Source organism: Squalius cephalus (genome assembly GCF_949319135.1).
Source record: "Squalius cephalus genome assembly, chromosome: 19".
NCBI lineage: Eukaryota > Metazoa > Chordata > Actinopteri > Cypriniformes > Leuciscidae > Squalius > Squalius cephalus.
Window position 1 is genome coordinate 7,159,704 of NC_137140.1, and position 22,857 is coordinate 7,182,560.

A 22,857-nucleotide genomic window follows, 5' to 3' on the forward strand; every position below is an offset into this window, starting at 1 on the left:
GGAAATGAATGATTAAATCATGTGGCTTTTTGAGAAGGAGTGCTCAATTGCTTTTATAAGTGATCTGACTTATAATTTTTGACTCGTTTGACTTGGAAAAGTAAGCAACCACCCAGAACAACAAAGCAACCACAAAGCATTTTTCATCAGAAAATGTAAAAGTCGTATTTGTATTGTTTTTACATCTGAAATACGTTTTTAGAATGCTCCCTGTCTAATGTCAAAATATTTAGCAAATGTTTTGAAGATGTTTATGGCTTAGAATGTATGTGAATTTGCTAATTTTAATATTTTTTCAATATACTGCTTCTCAGCTGGCCATTAGATGTTTAATCAGGCAACAGTGCTAGTCCAACCTCCACCAGCTCCTCGAATGCAGGAGAGTGAGGTGGCGAATCCTCATCATCTCCTGCATCGATGCTTACAATATCCAACTCCTCAGATCTAGATAATTGTAGCACCGGTGCCTCACCCAGGGTGGAAGAAACCACAGTGTGTGCTTCCGAACCCTGAGAGAAGGTACTGGATCTTGAGGGCAGAGATAAGGCCAGGCCTGTCTCTATCCCCTCTACTAGATCCATTTGCGATCCTCATGACTAAAGGCCTGCCTCGTGACTAAACAAAGGGCGCCAATGTGAGTGTGCACACCGACGTGAAAAAAACGCCTCGGGTTCGTTTTTTTGGTTTGACGCGCTGCGTCAAAAACTATCCGACCAATGAGATTGGCGCTTTTGCTCACGTGTCTGGAGCTTCTGAAGTTACAGTAAAACACAACTTGGGGGTGCTCAAACACAAAACGGTCTTGCCGAGCACACATACGTAACGGCGAAGAAGATTGCAAGGCAATATGAATGTAGAGCTGCTGGTCTCGTTGGTGTCGGAACATAAAGAACTATATGACAAACGCGACAGCGACTACAAAAATCTTGATAAAAGAGAACTGTTATGGAGTGGTATTGCACCTTGTGTACCGGGGTATTTCTGTTTTACATTAAGCGCCATCTAATGTCAGGGAATGAATTTGCATGTTCACTCGGCTCATCGTCAGCGAAAATCGGTTGGGTGTGAACACAAAAAACGCGTTGAAAAACGCTGGCGAATAACGCGCGCCGATATTCGTCCCGGTGTGTAGGGTTTACTGTAGATCGCCACCGTGTCTCGGCAGCGGGACCCGTGCCATGGGGAACGCGATACTGAGCGCCCTCCTCAAAGAGCACCAGGTGGGAGCAGAGTGTCCCTAATGGAAGCTGTTCACAGTGTACACAGCCAGCAGTGTTGCTAGATTGGGTTAACGGGTTAAACTACCAAAATGGGTTAAACTACCAAAATAATGTGAGACAGCGTCAATCAACTTAGCGCTAGTTCCCTTGAAAGGGAATTCAGTTTTACCATCACAGGAATAAATAAAATTGTAAAATATACTAAAATAGAAAACTGTTATATTAAATTGTGATAATATTTCACAATATTACTGTTTTTACTATACACTCACCTAAAGGATTATTAGGAACACCATACTAATACTGTGTTTGACCCCCTTTCGCCTTCAGAACTGCCTTAATTCTACATGGCATTGATTCAACAAGGTGCTGAAAGCATTCTTTAGAAATGTTGGCCCATATTGATAGGATAGCATCTTGCAGTTGATGGAGATTTGTGGGATGCACATCCAGGGCACGAAGCTCCCGTTCCACCACATCCCAAAGATGCTCTATTGGGTTGAGATCTGGTGACTGTGGGGGCCATTTTAGTACAGTGAACTCATTGTCATGTTCAAGAAACCAATTTGAAATGATTCGAGCTTTGTGACATGGTGCATTATCCTGCTGGAAGTAGCCATCAGAGGATGGGTACATGGTGGTCATAAAGGGATGGACATGGTCAGAAACAATGCTCAGGTAGGCCGTCGGCCCATTCTCTTCTGACCTCTAGCATCAACAAGGCATTTTCACCCACAGGACTGCCGCTTACTGGATGTTTTTCCCTTTTCACACCATTCTTTGTAAACTCTAGAAATGGTTGTGCGTGAAAATCCCAGTAACTGAGCAGATTGTGAAATACTCAGACCGGCCTGTCTGGCACCAACAACCATGCCACGCTCAAAATTGCTTAAATCACCTTTCTTTCCCATTCTGACATTCAGTTTGGAGTTCAGGAGATTGTCTTGACCAGGACCACACCCCTAAATGCATTGAAGCAACTGCCATGTGATTGGTTGATTAGATAATTGCATTAATGAGAAATTGAACAGGTGTTCCTAATAATCCTTTTGGTGAGTGTATATATATTTTTAAGCAAATTAATTCAGCCTTTCTGGTGAGACTTCAAAAACATGTTAAAAAAAAATGACCAACCACGCTTGTTTTTAAATGTGCTTTACAAATAAACTTGACCTTGACCTTAACCCAAACTTTTGTAGAGAGTACAAAATAAGTATCAAAAAGTACCACAATATTCTCTTTACGTCTTTTGGATCTGAATATCATTGTTTTGACATACACCATGATGCTACTATGATTTTTTTTGGAATGACTTGGAAGTATTCTTGGAAGTAACTGGTAAACCAAGAACTTGCAACTGCAGTTCCATGATATTACCATTTGTACCGTGGTACTACCACAACACTTTTTTTTTTGTAAGGGTAGAATTCTTTACAAATGCTGCACTCTTTCATAGAGGTCATAGCAACATATTCTTTCTTGCTGGGTAACTTTGCTGAGCATTATGTTTGATACTTGCATATTTTCTGAGCCATAATGTCAATCAAGCGTTTGTTGCACAATTATACAAGTGTTTCATTTCTCTGTAAAGATTTAATAGCTTATGGCAATAGTCATGTTCGTGTATTAATGCTGCAATCGAGATGACGGAATGCAAACAATGACAACAACAGCTTGGCCATTCCAAACAAACATCAGATCAAGTTTATGTGTGCCAACTATGTGTTTTCAGGGTCACGGCCCAAGTCAAAGGCCATTCACATTCCTGTGCATGGTTTATGTTGGCGAGCGACCGGGGGCATTGCTTGCGCTGACAAAAATGTTACATAATCGTTTGCGGTTATCTGGTGACGGCATGCAGCAAACATCTCAGCTAATTAATGATGGAAAACACATGCAAGGTTCTGACATGTGGACTGCACAGGCCCGGCTTAGCTCGTGTGGTCTTCAGGGACCTGCTGTTTCCTGCGAGTCTGTCTGCAGCTTATTACAACAGTTAAAAGGTGTTGATCCTGTGCAACAGCTCTGGAACAAAACATGCTCCGGTCAGCTCGATAGCACAGCATGCGATTGAACCAACAGCCTTGACTTTGGGTCCACCTCTGCTGCACGATGAAAGTGATCCACTGGTTGTATGTGATTGTTGAGGAGTGGAGATGTTTGTAGTTTAGGGGATTGAATTAAACAATGTTCTGGCCCTAAACTAATCCACTTTATTTAAATAGCTTTTGACAAAAAGAAGTACGTGAACATACAATTCCCTGCATAGATTAATATTGCTTTACAGTCCGGGTTGCTATAGTTAACTTTAACTAAAAACTAAAGCCAAAACCATAAAAAAAATATATATATATATTTTCGTTACTGCAGATAAAATGAATTAAATAAATTAAATTCTTTGTTAATTAATAAACTTTTTGAAACTTCTTAGTTGTCTTATTTTAACTTAGTTTAGCTTGATGTACTAAAATGACAAAAACTGAAATAAAATGAATAAAAAAAATAAATGTCAAAAACACAACAACATTGTTAAAAGTTTAACCAAAATGTAAATGAAGCCAGTAAATACATTAAAAAAAAACACTAAAAAAAAACAAAAACATTAATAGTATCTCAGTGATACTGAAATAACACTGTTTACAGCATATGCAATGTTTTTATGCTAGTAGGGCTGTCAAGTTTAAACATTAGTGCATAAATTCAAATCAATTAAGCATTGAAGGGTAGGTGTTTTTCAGCATTGTTTCCCAAAGGCTGACTGACTGACATTCTCCTCAAGAACAGCTACATTGAAACTTCAGTGCAGAAAGGAGGATTCCAGGAGTTCCAGGGTGTCTGGATCAGAGTAGTTACTCTGGTCATCAGAGAAGCCTGTGAAAACCGAGGCAACCTAGTTGTTCTACCTGGCAAATGCTTAAGGGTCTAGTTGAGTAGGCGTTAGCGTCACCATGTTCCCTGTAAGATCAAGGATCTGATCTTGGATTATAACAGCAAATTCAGGGTGAGGGTCACATCAGATTCAGAAAAATCAAGCGGGCATAGTCTTGAGAAAGGAATAACAGGTTGCACTATTTTGGTGGTTCTTTTCGCTATTGCTATGAACATGGTGGTCAAGTCAACCGAGGTAGAGTGCAGGGGTCCCTTGACAAAGTCTGGTGTATGGCAGCCCCAGATAAGAGCATTCATGGATGACCTGAAAATTACAACAACATCTGTCCTGTGAAGCAGATGGATTCTCCAAGGCCTGGAGAAACTTATCACTTGAGTTTTAAACCCATTCAAGTCAAGATCACTGGTGCTGAAGAAGGGAAAGGTGGTGGATAAATTCCGCTTTTTACTATTTGGAATGAGCATTCCCTCTATTACAGAGAAGTCAATTAAGAGTTTCGCTCTATAATTCCACACTAATAGACTCTGCTATTATTCACAAGGCCAACAAAGGCTTAGCCAGGTAGAATAGTCAGGCTTGGCTGGCAGATTCCAAGCTTGGATCTACCAGCATTGCTTTCTAACACGAGTCTTGTGGCCTTTGCTGGTCTATGCAGTCCCATAGTCAACAGTTGCATCTCTAGAGAGGAAGATCAGCGGATTTCTCCATAGGTGGTTGGGTTTTACCTGGAGCTTGAGTAGTGGAGATCGTCACCACCTGATTCAGCAGGAAGTTCAAGCAGGTGTGGAAGAGGAACGAGTTAGTAGGGTGGTGGGGCTAAGGCAAGGATGAAATGGGAAGGCATATCGCAGAAGTTGCGCAGAGATAATTGATAATCGTTTGCACCTTGGAACCTATTTCCGGGAGTGTGTTCTCGAGCCACCAGGCACTGTTTTGTGCTGATGGGCGGCCGGAGCGCATTGAGGGTTCTGTTAGAACGGTGTCGTGTTAGCGGCCCCTAAGTTAACAACTAATGATTTTCGCAACAGAAGTGAATCAATCAATCAAAACTAACTTTAGCTGGGCAATAACTTTATCCTAAAGCTGCTGTAAAGCCAAAACAATCTCTGTTACTGTAATTTCCTATTATCACTGTAAAGCTGCTTTGAAAGAATTCATATTGTTAAAAGCGTTATATAAATGAAGGTGACTTGACTTGACTTGACTTGTCCAGGCTGTGTATGGCACACTTCCAATTCCAGCAAACCTCCATGTCAGGGGCAAGAGCACTCTCCTGCTCCCTGTGTCCAGGGAAAGGCTCATTGGAACATCTTCTCAGCAGGTGCCCAAAGACCTTAAGGGAAGGCAGTTATCACTGATGCTATAACCAGGTGCTCAAGGCAGTTGCTGATAGTATAGCTAATGCAATAAATACTAGCAAAACCACCATGTCACCATAAAGTCTTTGTGGCTTCCTCTACACAGCCTCTGACTGACTGTTGAAAGTTGACCTGGGCATACAATTGAAGTTCCATCCGCACATTGCAATAATGTAGTATCTCTCCGGCCAGACATGATCATTAGCTCTGAGGCCACAAAACAGCTGATCATGCTGGAACTTACAGAGCCCAAGATCTGGTGGAGACTTGCAAAGGCTGGAAGACATATTGTGAGTTTACAGAGGTGGCTTTGGGAGAGGGCTGATCCATAGGCAGTTCCTACTGGGATGCAGGTTGAGGCCAGATCAACCCCGGCCAGGTCACCTGGGAGAGGGTGTCTGATGTTGAAAGACCCGAGGACCCCAGGGAACATCACTGATGATGCATCCCAGTGCATCAAGGCAAAGTATATTGCATAATGTTCAATTTGCCATTATAATTGCCTCATTCCTGTTGAATCTTAAAAACTTTACTTTACTTTTCGTAAGACAAGTTGCTGTCATATAACACCCAGGTCTTTTCTGTGGAGTATGTAGTAACATTACATCCTTCTAAATGCAAATTGTATTCTAAGAGATTCTGTGTACAGGTGTTTGTTCCAATTAGTAATACCTCAGTCTTATTGGAATTTAGTAGAAGAAATGTACTGGTCATCCAATATTTTATATCTTTAACACACTTTGTCAACTTGGATAATTTAAAGATTTCATCTGGTTGTGATATATATTGAAAATAGCTGAGGGCCTAACACAGATCCTTGCGGCACTCCGTAATTTACTGATGTTATCTTTAAATAAACAAAAATGGTAACAGTCTGATAGATATGATCTGAACCACCTTAATGCCTGTCCTTGAATACCAGTGTAATTTTTTTAGTCAATCTAAGATTGTTTATGATCTATAGTGTAGAACACAGCATTACAATCAAGTTGACCTAGCATTGAGATACAGCCTTGGTCAGAAGATAGAAGTAAGTCATTGGAAATTTTAATAAGCACAGTTTCTGTGCTATGATAAGGCCTGAAACCAGACTGAAATTTTGCATTGATATCTTTTTTTTTTTTTTTTTTTTTTTGCAAGAAGGAGCACAATTGAGTGGATACAATGTTTTCTAGTATTTAGACATAAATGGAAGATATGAAATAGGTCTGCAATTTGCTAATTCATTTGGATCTAGTTGTGGTTTCTTAATGAGATGCTTAATAACTAGCTTGAACGGTCTTGGGATATGACCTAGAGATCGAGAAAAGTTAATAATTTTAAGAACAAAAGTAAAATATTTCAAATCAATTGAAGGAATTAAATTAATTATTTAATTATGAAAAATCACCCACGATCATTTTGCTTGACGAATGTTTATATTTCTGTTGCATTCTCATTGACTGAAGTGTTTGCATTTCCGATGTGTTTTCCTGCCGTTTGAGAAATATGGAATTTTGTGAAATCTACATCTGTCTGTTGTCTTCAACCTAGGTTTATTGGAAAAATGTGGTCTGGCTACAAAATTGTATTACATTTCTTCTTGCACATTTTGAAGCGAAATTTCTCGTGAGTGGTATAAAAGTGTGTTCGGTTTTATTCGAAACAGATGAACATGAATCTGGCAACATTTTATTACTCTGGTTGTTGCATGTATCACAGCAGTTCAGAAATAAAAGGTCTGGTGAGTAGTGCTAAAAGTTTAATACTCCATCACATTTTAAAATAACTTACTACCTACATTAATCCTGACCTTAAACCTAACTGATAAGGTTAACAAAAGCAAGTGTGAGGTAAAAAACACATTAGCTTGATTCTACAAGTCTTCAATCTCTTTTATCGAGTGCCATGACTCGTGTTTAACGGGTACCTGAGCACTCAAACTTTGCAAGTGCAATGCTGTACCAGGTGCGCTACCGAGTAAGTTTACAATGCAGAATAGCCATATTGAGCTGACTGTGATGAAATGGCCAAAATGTATTTGTTTACAAATCATGCACTATGGTAAAAGTGTTTTGAGGTCATAACAAAATATCATGCAAGGGACTGCACAAAAGATGAATCTTTATTAATCAATAATCTGTCCCTGTAATCATAATTTATATACATACAGAAAATTGTTGGTGTTTTACTGCCACTATATAGTGTTCATTTCATCTGGAAACTGCAGATAATAGGTAAGTATTTTTTATTTATTTTGATTTTTGAGTTATTAAATATGAGTTATTCATATTTTTGTTTCTGCCAAAATATTAAAGTTTACTAACAATTAAACATTTGAATCTGTATGCTAGGCATGTCCCTTGGTGGCTGAAAGTGCTTAGTAATCTCTGGGCCTCGACTGCTTAATAATGACAGATACTTTGCAGACACATTTACAGGCTCCTAAGAGTCTCTGGAACCCTGGATCATTTGGGATGGGACCAACACCCACAGCTATGTGCTATTATCTCTCGCCTCTATTGGCCAAAGAGCCATCACAACTAATGCAATCATCATTGCCTTCGGATGGGCCCTAACTGGAATGCTAAGAACTAGAAACGGCCCGGAGGTGCTTTCTTTGTGTTTTAAAAGTGGAAATGCAGCTTGCAGTATATTTATGTGGCTCCTGAGGACACATTCCTTTTCTGCAGAGTCTGAGCTGACGTAGGGAGTTTTCATCTTGGTCTCTGAAGTCTCTTGCGGTCTGTTTCACTCATTTGCCATCGTAAAGCTCAGGCTGATACTCCGCAGACCCTCACACAGCACTGTCACAAAAAATGTTGGCTTTGATTTACTTTGAAAGACTTTGTCTCTGTCAGAGTTCTCTTTCTGCGTGTGTATGTTGACATTAAATCAGAATGATGTCTTCTTGTTGTGTCTTAGCAGTATCCAGTAAATGTCCTCTTCTAAATTTAGCAACATTTTGTTGCTGGATCTTTTAAAGTCAACATTGATTCAAAATGTAGCCAATATTTATTTAGTTAATGCACGTTCATGGTCTTGTTTTGAATGATTCATCTGTGCATGTTATTCTAAAAGAAAAAAAATGCTTTTCTTTGTTATATTTCTTGAAAACTCCTTTAGGACTGACATTACTAAGCACTGCTATTTGTCAACCCTTTTGTCTCCCAGAAACCACTTTTCACAATGTAATCACGATGCAATCTTTTGGCCTACATTTTCTTTCTGGATGAATATCCTGGTTCCCTTGTAAATGCATCATATTACAAAAATAACATGGATTGCGAATGCTGCTCTTTTGACTTTAGAGGTTGATGTGATTTTATATTATTAAAGACATAATCAGTTTAAATAGAAGACAAAAAACTGCTTTCAGTTCAGATATTAAAGGGATAGTTTGGCCAAAAATGAAAATTTTGACATCATTTACTCACCCTCAAACTTGTTCCAAACCTGTATGAGTTTCTTTCTTCTGCTGAACATAAAAGAATTTGGGTAACCAAACAGTTGACGGTAGCCATTGACTTTCTTAGTAGGAAACAAATATATACTATGGAAGTCAATGGCTACTGTCAACTGTCTGGTTATCATCATTCTTCAAACTATCCTTTTAAGCAATAAAATAATGTCAGTTCTCTCAGGGTAATTTGACAGAAATGTAATTAAAACTTGACAATAACTGGACGTTTTGTTCTACAACATAAACTGCACACACTCACATCCCGAACATTCTTATCTATTTACTTGAAACATACAGCACCTTATTTCAAATAAACATAGCAGCTATAAAATATGCATTTTCGATATGGATGTACAGTAATTATGCTGTAGAGAAAAACATTCAAGTATCTTCAAGTTATAACTTGTTTACCACAGACCAATATCTTACTCATAAATTTTACTCAAAAAAACTATTATAAAAACCCATAGGAACATTTTCAGAGAACCAGTGGCGAATTAGACTTCCAGGTTTTGTCGTCATCCCTGCAGGACTCTAAGACCGACAATGTATTGAGAAACCAAAGAGCAAATGAAAATAAATAAAAATGTATGTAATAAAAAAAAAAAAAAAGATATAATGTTGATCATATAGAGCACAATATTCTGGATAAATTAAGAATCACAATTTCTTTGTTTAAAATATTGAAACACGATTCTCCCATGATTTTGAATAGACAACTATACAAATAATATGTAATAATATGTCATTTACTACTAGTTCTGACAAAATGTTATTTGCTGCAGTCTATTTAATTAATTTAATTATTGCTATTAATAAATAGAAATATTACTGAAATATTAAAATATTAATTAATAATTAATTATTAAAAAAATATATATATATATATATATTTGTTTTGAAAAATAATCGATTTGAATGAATGATTCAATGACTCATAAAGACTTGTTTCATCACTGAATGAATCAGCGTTCCCTTTCGTTGTCACTCCGAGTTACGTCGGATGACGACGAATGGGGTTTCGCTTAGAAATCCTATCATCTTCGAGTATTAAAACACGAGCCAATGGCAAAGAAATGCCATGGGTCTGCGGAATTTGCATAGCGTAACTCCGCCCCACCCTGGGGGTATATAAGGAAGTCGCTGGCAAGATGCAGATATGTTTTCGCTTCGGAGCCAAGTTGATCTACTTCACTCCACAGCCAAATCCTGAGTTCATCTCTTTATCTCTTCGAGACGAGCCTCTCTCCAGGTGTTGGTGTGACAGCGAGTTCCAGCGAGTGCACATTCCCTGCTGATCTGTGCAGTGATTTGCCAGAGTTTGTGTGTTCTCTCCCTGGTCGCTTCAACACTCTGCGGAGAAATCTCCTTTCACAAAAGAGCTTTGCACGCGGCACGTCTTTTTAAAGATGCCTCGCCCGTGCACTTCTGGTTGCGGTCTATTTGTATCTGACTCTGATGGGCACAATCGCTGTCTTGTGTGTCTGGGTGTCGATCACGCCAAGGCAGCGTTTGTGGATGAGTCATGTTCCCACTGCGGGAACATGCCCATCGCACGGTTGAGATCGAGACTCAATGATCTTAATGTGAGAGTCCCCTCATCCGCACCCCGATCTACTGGTCCCGAGAGGGCTGGTACTTCGGCTGGCGGCCAGGGTGATCTGAGGGTTACAGTGTGGAACAAAGCGCCGACTATTCCACGCTCCACACTTCCCTCTGTTCCCGTGCAACCCGCGAGTGTCCGCGTGGAAACCGCTGTACAGTCCTCTGACTTGCCGCGAGTTTCATTCGGCGCTCCAGAGGAAGACTCAATGTCGATCGCTGCATCACAAGGTGGGCAGGAGTCCTCGGGAAGTGAGGATTCGGCTGTGCTGCCACCCTCGGGTGTCCCAGCATTGTCCGAGTCTGATCCCGAGATGACGGCCATGCTTTCCCGGGCAGCCGCGGCGATCGGTCTTGAGTGGTCCCCGCCACCTGGGCCGGTTCGTTCGCGGCTGGACGATTGGTTTTTGGGTGCGGCTGCTGATCCGCGTCGGCGGCCAACCCCAATGCCTTTTTTCCCGGATGTGCATGAGGAGGTCACGAGGTCCTGGAAGGCACCATTGTCTTCCCGTGATCGCTCGGCGACCGCCTCCGCCTTGCCTCCCCTTGATCAGGCGGCCGCCAAAGGGTACACTGGGGTTCCCCAGGTTGAACGCTCTGTTGCGATGCAGTTGTGTCCTCAGAGTGCTTCTTCCCGCGGGGACCCAAAGCACCCCTCCAAGGCCTGTAGGTTCTCCTCCACCCTTGTGGCGAAGGCCTACAGAGCTGCGGGGCTGGCGGCCTCCTCACTGCATGCCATGGCGACTCTGCAGGTCTACCAGGCCCAGATGTTGCGTGACATGCACGAGGGGAGGTCTGACCCAGCACTCTTTGATGAGTTGCGTGCCGCCACCGACCTTGCTCTCCGAGCGACGAAGGTGACCGCACGCTCGCTGGGTCAGGTGATGGCCACTTCGGTGGTCCAGGAGCGACACCTATGGCTAAACCTGGCTGATATGCGGGAGGCCGAGCGGACCCGGTTCCTCGACACCCCCATATCCCAGGCTGGCCTGTTCGGCGGTGCAGTCGAGGACTTCGCCCAGCAGTTCTCGACTGCCCAGAAGCAGACTGAGGCTTTAAAACACGTCCTGCCCCGGCGGCCCGCTGCTCCGGCGGCGCAGCCGTCGGCACAGGTGCCTCAGCCCGCTCGCCGCCGAGGGCGCCCTCCTACGGTTCCCCCCCCTCCCGATCGGCCCCAGCAGTCCGCTGCTTCCGGGTCGCGTCGGAGAGGAAGCCGTAGGAAGGCGCCACAGCCCTCTCCCGCCCCGTGCCCCGCTAAACGCCAGGCTAAGCGGCGCTCCTGAGACGGGCTGCTCAGAGATGGCGTTGAGTTCTGTTCAGGAGCCGGTTGCAGGGCCGCTCCTTCCCCCGGTGGAGGGCCGGGGGAGAATCCTTGGTTTTCCCATTCCCGCTGCTCGTCCCACGACGGGCAGCACCCTAAAATGGTTAAAGAAAGAACTCACTACCCCATCTCTGAGCACACGGAGTGTGCGGATGAGAGCACGCGCCGCCCACGGGCCACGCTCCTCTCGTCCCCCTCTGTCGCCAGACCCCTGCCAGAGCACGCCCCTGTGGGACGCTGGTCCTCCCCTGGCCTCCTCTGGCAGGACGCGGCTAATGACCGTGCCCCCGCACTGGGCCGCTATGCCACCCACGCCTGGGCCGGTCATTCCGCCTCGCTGCACCCCCGACGGAACGTCTGTGGTTCGTATGACCCCGCTGGTGCACTTTCTGGAGGCCTGGCTAGAGCTTCCCAGATTGTCCCGCTGGGTCGCGAGAACCATCAGGCTCGGCTACGCGATTCAGTTCGCGCGATCTCCTCCCCGCTACAGCGGAGTCCGCTTCACTATGGTCGGTGGCAATGCCCCTGTCATGAGAGCGGAGGTCGCCACCCTACTGGCGAAGGGTGCGATCGAGATTGTCCCTCCAGCCGAAATGAGGTCCGGCTTCTACAGCTCTTACTTCATTGTTCCGAAGAAATCGGGTGGGTTACGACCGATCCTGGACCTGCGCGTCCTGAACCGCTCCCTCCACAGGCTGCCGTTCAAGATGCTCACGGCCAAACGCATTTTCGAGTGTGTGCGGCCACAGGATTGGTTTGCAGCGATCGACCTGAAGGACGCCTACTTCCATGTCTCCATTTTACCTCGACACAGACCGTTTCTACGGTTTGCTTTCGAGGGGCAGGCATACCAGTACGCGGTTCTCCCTTTCGGGCTAGCCCTGTCTCCTCGCGTCTTCACGAAGGTCGTCGAGGCAGCCCTTGTTCCCCTACGCGAACACGGGGTTCGCATCCTGAACTATCTCGACGACTGGCTCATCCTAGCTCACTCTCGAGACCAGGTTTGCGAACACAGGGATCTTGTGCTCCGGCACCTAGCTCGTCTGGGCCTTCGGGTCAACTGGGAGAAGAGCAAACTCTGCCCAGTGCAGAGGATCTCTTTTCTCGGTATGGAGATCGACTCGGTCGCCATGTGCGCGCAGCTTACGAGCGAGCGCGCGCAGTCACTGCTGACTTGTCTTCGCCAAATCGAGGGCAAGAGTGCGGTTCCACTGAAATTATTTCAGAGGCTCCTGGGGCATATGGCATCCGCAGCCGCAGTAACGCCGCTCGGATTGCTTCATATGAGACCGCTTCAGCTTTGGCTTCGCGATCGAGTCCCGAGGTGGGCATGGCAACACGGCAAGCTCCGGGTCCCAGTGACTCCGGCCTGCCGTCAGACCTTCACCCCGTGGTCGAACCTCAGCTTTCTACGGGCCGGAGTGCCCCTGGAACGAGTTTCCCGGCATGTTGTTGTCACAACAGATGCCTCCACCACGGGCTGGGGCGCCATGTGCAATGGTCATGCTGCCGCGGGCTCCTGGACAGGACCCCAGCGCCTTTGGCATGTCAATTGCCTCGAGTTGCTGGCTGTACGTCTCGCCCTGCACCGTTTCCATGCGTTGCTCAGGGGTCAGCACGTACTAGTCCGATCAGACAATACCGCGACAGTAGCGTACATCAACCATCAAGGTGGTCTACGCTCCCGCCGTATGTCGCAACTCGCCCGCCACCTCCTTATATGGAGTCAGAAGCATCTGAGGTCGCTTCGAGCCATTTATATCCCGGGACACCTGAACCAGGCGGCCGACGAGCTGTCTCGAGTTCAGCCTCTCGCTGGAGAATGGCGACTCCATCCCCGGTCGGTTCAGCTGATTTGGGATCAGTTCGGCGACGCACAGGTAGACCTGTTTGCCTCCCACGACTCGTCCCATTGCGACCTGTTTTATTCCCTGACCGAGGGCACGCTCGGCACGGATGCACTGGCGCACAGCTGGCCGAGGGGCCTACGCAAGTATGCGTTTCCCCCAGTGAGCCTTCTTGCGCGGACCCTGCGCAAGATCAGGGAGGACAAGGAGCAGGTTATATTGGTTGCCCCATACTGGCCCAGCCACACCTGGTTCTCAGAACTCATACTCCTTGCGACAGCACCTCCCTGGCCAATTCCTCTGAGGAAGGACCTCCTTTCTCAGGGACGGGGCACCCTTTGGCACCCTCGTCCCGGTCTTTGGAACCTCCACGTGTGGCTTCTGGACGGGACGAGGCAGGTTTGAGTACCCTACCACCAGCGGTGGTGGCTACCATCACTTCCGCTAGAGCATCGTCCACGAGACATGCCTATGCGTTGAAGTGGAACCTCTTCGTCAACTGGTGTTCTTCCAAACAGCAAGAACCCACGAAATGCCCGATCAGTGTCGTGCTTTCCTTCCTGCAAGAAGGGTTGGAGCGAAGGCTGTCTCCCTCCACCCTGAAGGTGTATGTTGCCGCCATTGCCGCACATCACGATGCAGTTGAAGGTAAGTCTCTGGGGAAGCATGACCTGATCATCAGGTTCCTGAGGGGAGCGAGGAGACTAAATCCTCCTCGCCCTCCCCTCGTACCCTCTTGGGACCTCGCAGTGGTTCTGACTGCCCTGCAGAGGGCTCCATTTGAGCCTTTGCAATCAGTGGAGCTTAAGTTCCTGTCAATGAAGACAGCGCTCCTGGTTGCATTGGCCTCCATCAAGAGGGTAGGGGACCTGCAGGCATTTTCGGTTGACGAAGCGTGCCTGGAATTCGGGCCGGCTAACTCTCACGTGATCCTGAGACCCCGGCTTGGATATGTGCCCAAGGTTCCTACCACACCCTTTCGAGATCAGGTAGTGAACCTGCAAGCGCTGCCCTTGGAGGAGGCAGACCCAGCCTTGGCACTGCTCTGTCCAGTACGCGCCCTTCGTGCTTACGTAGACAGAACGCAGTGTTTCAGGACCTCAGACCAGCTCTTTGTCTGTCATGGTGGGAAGCTGAAGGGAAAGGCTCTCTCCAAACAAAGGTTGTCTCACTGGATAGTGGACGCCATTGCTTTGGCTTACCAGCAGCAAGGTCGACCGTGCCCCCTTGGTGTGACGGCCCACTCCACTCGGAGTGTGGCATCCTCTTGGGCTCTAGCGCATGGCGCCTCGCTAACAGACATCTGCAGAGCTGCAGGCTGGGCGACACCTAACACATTTGCGAGATTTTACAATCTCCGAGTAGAGCCAGTTTCTTCTCATGTACTCGCTTCAACTAGCCGGTACTAGATTCTGCTCAGGTGTCTTCGCTTGCTCGCCATTCCTCTCCACGGACGGGATACGTGCGATATTCCTCAGGTGAGCCTCATAAGCCCTGAGTCTCCTCCAGCACTGATGACGTCAACGCCAGAGTTATGCCACGGGCAGCTTTCGCGCTTGGCTAGGTGCCACCATGTGCATGGTTCCCTTCGGGCGACCCCCACATGTGTATTCCACTGTAAGCCTCTTTGAGCAGGTGTCTTTCCCTTGGCAAGCCACCTTGCCTCCCCTGGGGTTGAAATATTCCACCTGCGGCTGGACACCCCAGTGTTACTCCGTATGCAGCCCTTCGGGGTCATATGTGTATTCCAAGTCCCCCCCTTCGGGTTGGGCATGATTGCATATTTCCACTGGATATGCTTCCCAGTGTACCTTGGTATTCCTGTGTTAAGTAGGACTCCTTCGTCCGTGCTAGTCTCACGACAGGGAGCTCAGACTTACGCAGGGCACTGGAAGACAGTCGAGAGGTGGCGTGATTATACGGGAACCCCATTCGTCGTCATCCGACGTAACTCGGAGTGACAACGAAAGGGAACGTCTCGGTTACGTATGTAACCCTCGTTCCCTGAGTAGGGAACGGAGACGTTACGTCTCCCTGCCACTTCCGCTGTACCGCTGGAACGCCTGAGTTCAGTCTCGGCTCCTCAGCGAAGACATATCTGCATCTTGCCAGCGACTTCCTTATATACCCCCAGGGTGGGGCGGAGTTACGCTATGCAAATTCCGCAGACCCATGGCATTTCTTTGCCATTGGCTCGTGTTTTAATACTCGAAGATGATAGGATTTCTAAGCGAAACCCCATTCGTCGTCATCCGACGTAACGTCTCCGTTCCCTACTCAGGGAACGAGGGTTACATACGTAACCGAGACGTTTTTGAGCGAATGTCTTGAATGAATGATTCAATGACAAGTACATGGTTGTGTCCGAAATAACATACTTTCTTGGGTAGGTACTTATTTTGAATATGTAATTACTTCACAACCACTAAAAAGTATGTTCGATATAGTATGAATGTGTGCAGGGCTGTAGCTAGCTATGGTTTCCGGGCCCCATTGCAAGTTGTTGCTGTGGGCCCTCCTTGGTTGAAATCCGAAAGCCGGTGGCCCCGAAAATCATCCCCACCTTACTTTCCTCTAGCGACGGCCCTGAATGTGTGTAGTATGAATGTAATCTGGACGCATTACATTTGTCATGTTGTCATTATCATGTGACTTACATTGCCATCTACTGGTGTAACGATGTAATTGATACGATCTTTATTTGAAGCTTTAAGTTAAAAAGTGACTGTTTTGATCACTAACGTAGACATCAGTGTTTATATCCGAACTATACACTTTTATCCCAGTACTTCTGTGATCATTTGAATGATTGAAACACAGAAATAATGATACCGTGTGGCTGAAAGCTGTGAAAGCGTTTGTGAAGCTGTTTCATACCTAAACATGACTTCTCTCTCTGGGTCAGCGGCAGCGACAATGCAGATTTTAAAGTTTCGCTGTGATCGTACTAGTCAAAGTTTCAAATGACTTCCATAGTATTCATTTTTTTCTGACTATTGAAGTCAATGGCTACCGTCAACTGTCTGGTGACAAACATTCTTCAAAATATCTTCTTTTTAGTTGAACAGAAGAAAGAAACTCATAATGGTTTGGAACAACATGATGGTGAGTAAATGATGATAGAATTTTTTTTTTTTTTTTTGGGTGAACTATCCCTTTAATTTTTTTTTTTTTTTTTTTTAAATGCCTTAAAAATAGCAAAACTTGTGTCAAACATAGACTTTTAAACAGCGCTTTGCTGGAGTTCCCTCTGCCCGGACCGTGCCATCTTCTCACATTCAAAGACCCAGAACCTGGCTGACATTTCTGACTCACCCTCACTCCTAGCCGTCTTGGCAAATCCAACTTGGAGCGCTGAATAAATCTCAGGCTGCTGTATGGAGAGATTTATAGGAGGACAGGAGAACAGAACTCCCACTGGCCTGCTCTTAAAGGGGGGCAGCAGCTGTAAAAACAGTCCAGAGCGCTCCGTTCTTCCAGTATCACCCTGTCCAGTGCTCTGTTGCATCAGACTGGGCCCTCGTCTCCATGGAGAGCTGCTAGGCTGCTGGCGTGCGCTGCCCAGTATGCTCTCACAGTGGACGGAGAGGGGATTTAAGGTTCCTTCCTTCAAATGAACATCTTTGACTCTTTTGTCGGCAGATTTTGGATACAATGGACTCGCCCTCTTGATCCCAAGAAATAAATTTCTTCCCAGTATGACTTTGTTACAGTGTGAGGAGCAAATGAAACGTTTCCATAACAACAGATGTGAGGGGTGTTGGAATTTTAGGGCTCCAACAGGATTTTATAGTTGATGCAAAACAAATTCTATAAAAAGTTCCATAAATGTATCACTTATTTATAGGGGTGTAACAATATATCGTGTCACAATATATCACAATACAAAAATGCATCCATATGTATAGTGGATAGTGACAATCTGTATTGTGTATAAATTGTTAAAAGCGCTGTATAAATGAAGATGACTTGACTTGACTTGACTTGTATAGTTCACCCAAAATGAAAATTACTGTGTGTGAAAAAATTCAAGTTTACAGAGTTTTAGTGTCAGTGCTACATTAAACTGCTATATGTTGAATATAATGTATAACAATGCAATGGGGGAATATTTGTGGGTCCTGATAATGCCAAATATCTTATGTTACCAGTAAAAAGTGGCCTACATTATTTTAAATATATCTGCATGGTTTAGCACCTCAATACTTGACCGAGCTTTTAACTCCATATACTCCAAAACGTGATCTTCGTTCTTCGGAATCTGGTCTTTTAACTGTTCCCTCAACTCGTTTAAAATCAATGGGAGACAGGGCTTTTTCTTCATTAGCTCCAAAACTTTGGAATTCTCTACCGATTGAGATTAGGCAAGCTAAATCTTTTGGTATTTTCAAATCACAGCTTAAAACTCATTTTTTTAGGTTTGCTTTTAATTGATTTATTGTCTTTTATGTTTATTTTACAGTGTATTATGTCTCTATGTGTGCTGTATTTTTGTTGTTTTAATTGTTTCTGTACAGCGCTTTGAGATGTACATTTAAAGGCGCTATAGAAAATAAAGGTTATTATTATTATTATTATTATTATAGTCAGTGACAGTGCAAGCATATTCGTCTAAAATAATTCTGTTTTCTGCTTCAGAATCATGAATATTTTTATTCTAGTGTCTCTATTGTCCTGTGCAGATTGGGTTACCAGCACCAAGTCCAGGCCTATTCATTTCCACACCCAATGTAATATCAAATTTAACATTTTAATATGAGTTTATGAGTTAATATATGTCTTGGAGTATCTCAATAATACCGTATCGTGAGTTCAGAATCGTGATATGTATCGAATCTTGACATGAGGGTATCGTTACACTCCTACTAATTTAGAGTTACTGCAATAAACTGATCAAATAATGCAGTGAGAAATTAGAGCTCATACATTAGCGTTGCTATTTCACATGCATGTAATGAAATTAAATAAAAATAAATGATTTATTTATTTATGCAACAGAGAAACAAAATTCTTTAGAATTTTGTGTTTGAACTTCAGTTTTGGCGGTAGCTCATTTCTATGGCATCGCTGTCGAAGAGTAAATAGGTGCTGAAGTGGATTTACTTCTTGTAGAGTTGACGAAAAGTTATCATGAGCATTGTAATGTTTGAAGCGGATGTCATAAAATGTCAGTAGACATTTAAAACTAGGGGTTCATTCATAAGTTCGTGAGATCTTACCTTCATGCTGTGGAAATACAAACCGGAAGACAAGCTGAAAAGGGGTGGGGCTACAAAAGGTCTATACTTTGGGCTTAACTGGTAAAATAACATGAAATTAAATGAAATATTAAATGTTTATTAATTCTTTTGGCTGAAAATATTGCATAAAGTCAAAATTGTTCAATCCTTCCACAATAATAATTGTTTTCCTTTAGTGCCCTAAGTAGTGATATTTCCCACCAATATAAAAACTGATTCAGTCTCCTTCGCCTATGTCTGTTTGAGCTCTTAATGAAGCACTGAGCACACAGCAGTGTTCTGCTACATAACAAGGCAAAGCATGTACAGCGCACGTGTATGTTCTCTCTGTGACTTTTATTGGAGCACAAACAGCAATAAACATCCAGAGCCACTCGGGAGGCCTCATCTCTGTTTGGAGGGCCACAGGAAAGCTTCTGCCTCTCCATCAAGGTCTCAATATAATCATCAAGCCTTCTTTGGTTGCAGCCCTCACATGAGAAGATGTTATCACGTCTCCATTGCTGCCGCCTCATCTCACTGTTCATGGTGGTGCTGCAATCCAAAGTATGTAGTAGAAAAACAGAGCAGCTTCCTGCTTTTCCTCCATGCAAAAACGCCTGTGTGACCTAAGAGCTCCGTTTAAGTCAGATAAAGTGGAAAGAATTGTTAGCCTCCGTAATTAATTTCTTTCATAATTTCTTTCTTTCATGTGAACCGGGCTGTGAATTGAGCCAGGGTGCGTGAGTGCATTTTGTTTTTGTTAGCTCACGAACATCTGTTCGTGCACACAGCAGTAGATTCGCATATTTTTGCGCTGTTTGTTGTGCAAGATGTCGTGCCTCCAGATGTGCTAAATCATGTGACTTATGAAGCGCATGAGAACGCATATTTTAAAGCTAAGAAATGGAGGCGATTTATTGCACATATATTTTGCCGAACCTTTAAAACAAGGACGCAAGGACATTATTTATCTTGGAATAACTGGTGAACATCTCTGTGAGGATACTTTCCTCCTTAGACCACCTTAAAGTTTAAAGCAACACACAAAGCCTTTGAGTGTGACACCTAGTGGTACATCAATACCAAATCCATTAGTGACTGTGCATTGAGCATTTTAAGTCTGTTCAGTTGACACCTCATCTGAAATATATAAATATATATCGATACAATCGTTATTTGAAGAGCCATGTTACTTTCAAATGGTGATTTACTCTATTTTGATCGCTTCTGTAGACATCAGTGTTTATATCCGAACATCAGTGTTCATATAAAGTGTTATCCCAGTACTTCTGTGATTATATGAATATTTGTAACACTGAAATACCGATACTGTGTGGTTGAAAGATTGTTTGTGAATTCTTAAATAATGTATACAAGGTATAGCATAACATTTGATGAATCGTTGTCACATGTTATACACCATCATACATCCCAGCCCTAATGTGAACATCGGCTTATAATATTTTTTAACTAACATGGTTCTCACGATGTAGATGCACATTCTCCTAAACATCTTTTTAGCACTAACTGCAATTGGCAAAACACCTTTTGCTATATTTTTTTACTGCTGTTTTCACTCACAGTGGCAGCAGTGCAACAGTCCACATGACACAATCCACCATGGGCATTTCCAAGCAGCCCATAAAACGCTGCGGCCTCCAAAACAGCATGCTCTATTTAGCTCACGCCACCCCCTGTGTGGATAAATAACTCTCTGAAAAGACATTTCTCTCTTAAACTCAACTTCCCCAGCTATATTCAAACTTTAAAAACCCAAGGATCACCAAACTACATGCTTTATCACTATAGCCATTAGCAGTCAAACAGATTCTTTCCACAAGATTCAGAATGATGAATCATAATTGTAATGAACTGATTTGGTATGCAGCTTGTTGGTTGTTTGATTTTTCCGCTTTTTCACATTCCCGCTGCTTGAAATAACTGATTTAGACTCTCAGAGGAATGTGTTTCTACAGATGTTGCTCACCACAATCAGTGCAGTGTGCTGCTTATCAAAGCCAGCTGTGAATGGAGGTGTGTGTAAGCAGCTATATTAGATGGAGCTATATTTAAACGCTGTAGTCAAAAAGGTGTGAGCAAGCCATGTGAAAGAACTTTCTACAATGGGTTTTGCTAGTTAGCCTCTGCTGGTGGATAATGGAACTACACAGTTATGGTGGCAAGTCTTTCTTCATTGGTGACCATTTAAAAGCGCATTCAGTACACCCTGATATGAATAAATAATAATACAAAAATCAGTTTCACAATTTCACTTGCACAATTCCATTTTATTTGAGGAAAGCGCATACTGTGTGCTCAAAATGAGCCTAAAATGCCTTTTAAATGTCTAATTGGGAACAGTAAAGATCCATTTCCAAAATTACAAACATAACATTTTAAAAAGTTTTATAATTACTGTATAGAATATATTAACAGTTTTTGAAAATCAAAATACTAAATACAAATGGAATTTTTTTTTTACAATATTTTATTTATCATAAGGTTGTAATTTATTGTTTTTGTAAAGTATAATATATACAGTGCTATGCATAAGTTTAGACACCCATGCTAAAGTTGACTAAAAAGAGGAATAAAAAATCATCTTTTGAAAATTGAACTTAATGCCTTAATTTAAAAAAAATAGGAAAAATCCAACCTTTAAGGACACCAATTTTCTTTGTGAATGAATAATGTATCGTAAATAAATAAATGTTCTTCCTTAAAATACAGGGTGCATAAGTTTGGACACCCCTATGTTAAATTCCCATAGAGGCAGGCAGATTTTTATTTTTAAAGGCCAGTTACTTCATGGATCCAGGATACTATGCATCCTGATAAAGTTCCCTTGGCCTTTGGAATTAAAATAGCTGCACATCATCACATAGCCTTCCCCATACCTAGAGATTGGCATGGTTTTATTTCAGTTAGCCTAATAGCTGGTTTGATTTGCATTGAGAGATGATCTTATGGAAAGTACCCCATGCCAATCTCTAGGTATGGTGAAGGCTATGTGATGATGTGGGGCTATTTTAATTCCAAAGGCCAAGGGAACTTTATCAGGATGCATAGTATCCTGGATCCATGAAGTAAATGGCCTTTAAAAATAAAAATCTGACTGCCTCTATGGGAATTTAACATAGGGGTGTCCAAACTTATGCACCCTGTATTTTAAGGAAGAACATTTATTTATTTACGATACATTATTCATTCACAAAGAAAATTGGTGTCCTTAAAGGTTGGATTTGTCCTAATTTTTTTAATTAAGGCATTAAGTTCAATTTCCAAAAGATGATTTTTTATTCCTCTTTTTAGTCAACTTTAGCATGGGTGTCTAAACTTATGCATAGCACTGTATATAATATCATGGGTGGGTGGGGGGGCGGGGGGGTTGTGTGGTTGGTCCCCCTCAGTCAGTTCGCGTTCATTGCAGGGCCCTCTAAAGTGAGGGGCCCGGTGCGGTCGCACAAGTTGCACCGCCTTAAGGATGATCCTGATTGTAATTCTGCTGAACTTTGTGTCTTCAAGGGGTCTTAAGCTGCTAGCGCATGATAGCAATACCAAAGTCTTGGGTTTGATTCAAAGGGAACACACAAACTAAATAAAATGTATGCCTTGAATGCATTACAAGTTGCTTTGGATCTGCCAGGTGTGTAAATGTAAATGTATTCTAGCCTGTTAACATGTAGGTTGAACTCATGACCATCTCGAGAATCCCAAACATTTTGTCAGTGTTTTCCCTAAAGCCACTCTCTCTCACATTTAAACAATAAATGCACCAAGAGCATGATGATTTATGGTTTTGAAGCAATTTAACAAGCCATTTTTGCTTTGCATGCACAAATTTGAAAGTTTGGCGCATTTTGGTAGCCAGCATTGCTTCACTCGGTATGCAGTGAACATATTACATTACATAGTTTTCACCACTCTTGTAAATCCAACCCTTGAGGGGATGCCA

At 43.4% G+C, this 22,857-nt stretch overlaps 1 protein-coding gene across 2 annotated transcripts in view; it reads left to right on the plus strand.

Moving 5' to 3' along the window:
• Positions 1-22,857, plus strand: part of bicc1 (BicC family RNA binding protein 1) — a 103,785-nt gene that overhangs the window by 38,242 nt on the left and 42,686 nt on the right. The gene's annotated exons all lie outside the window — the stretch shown is intronic.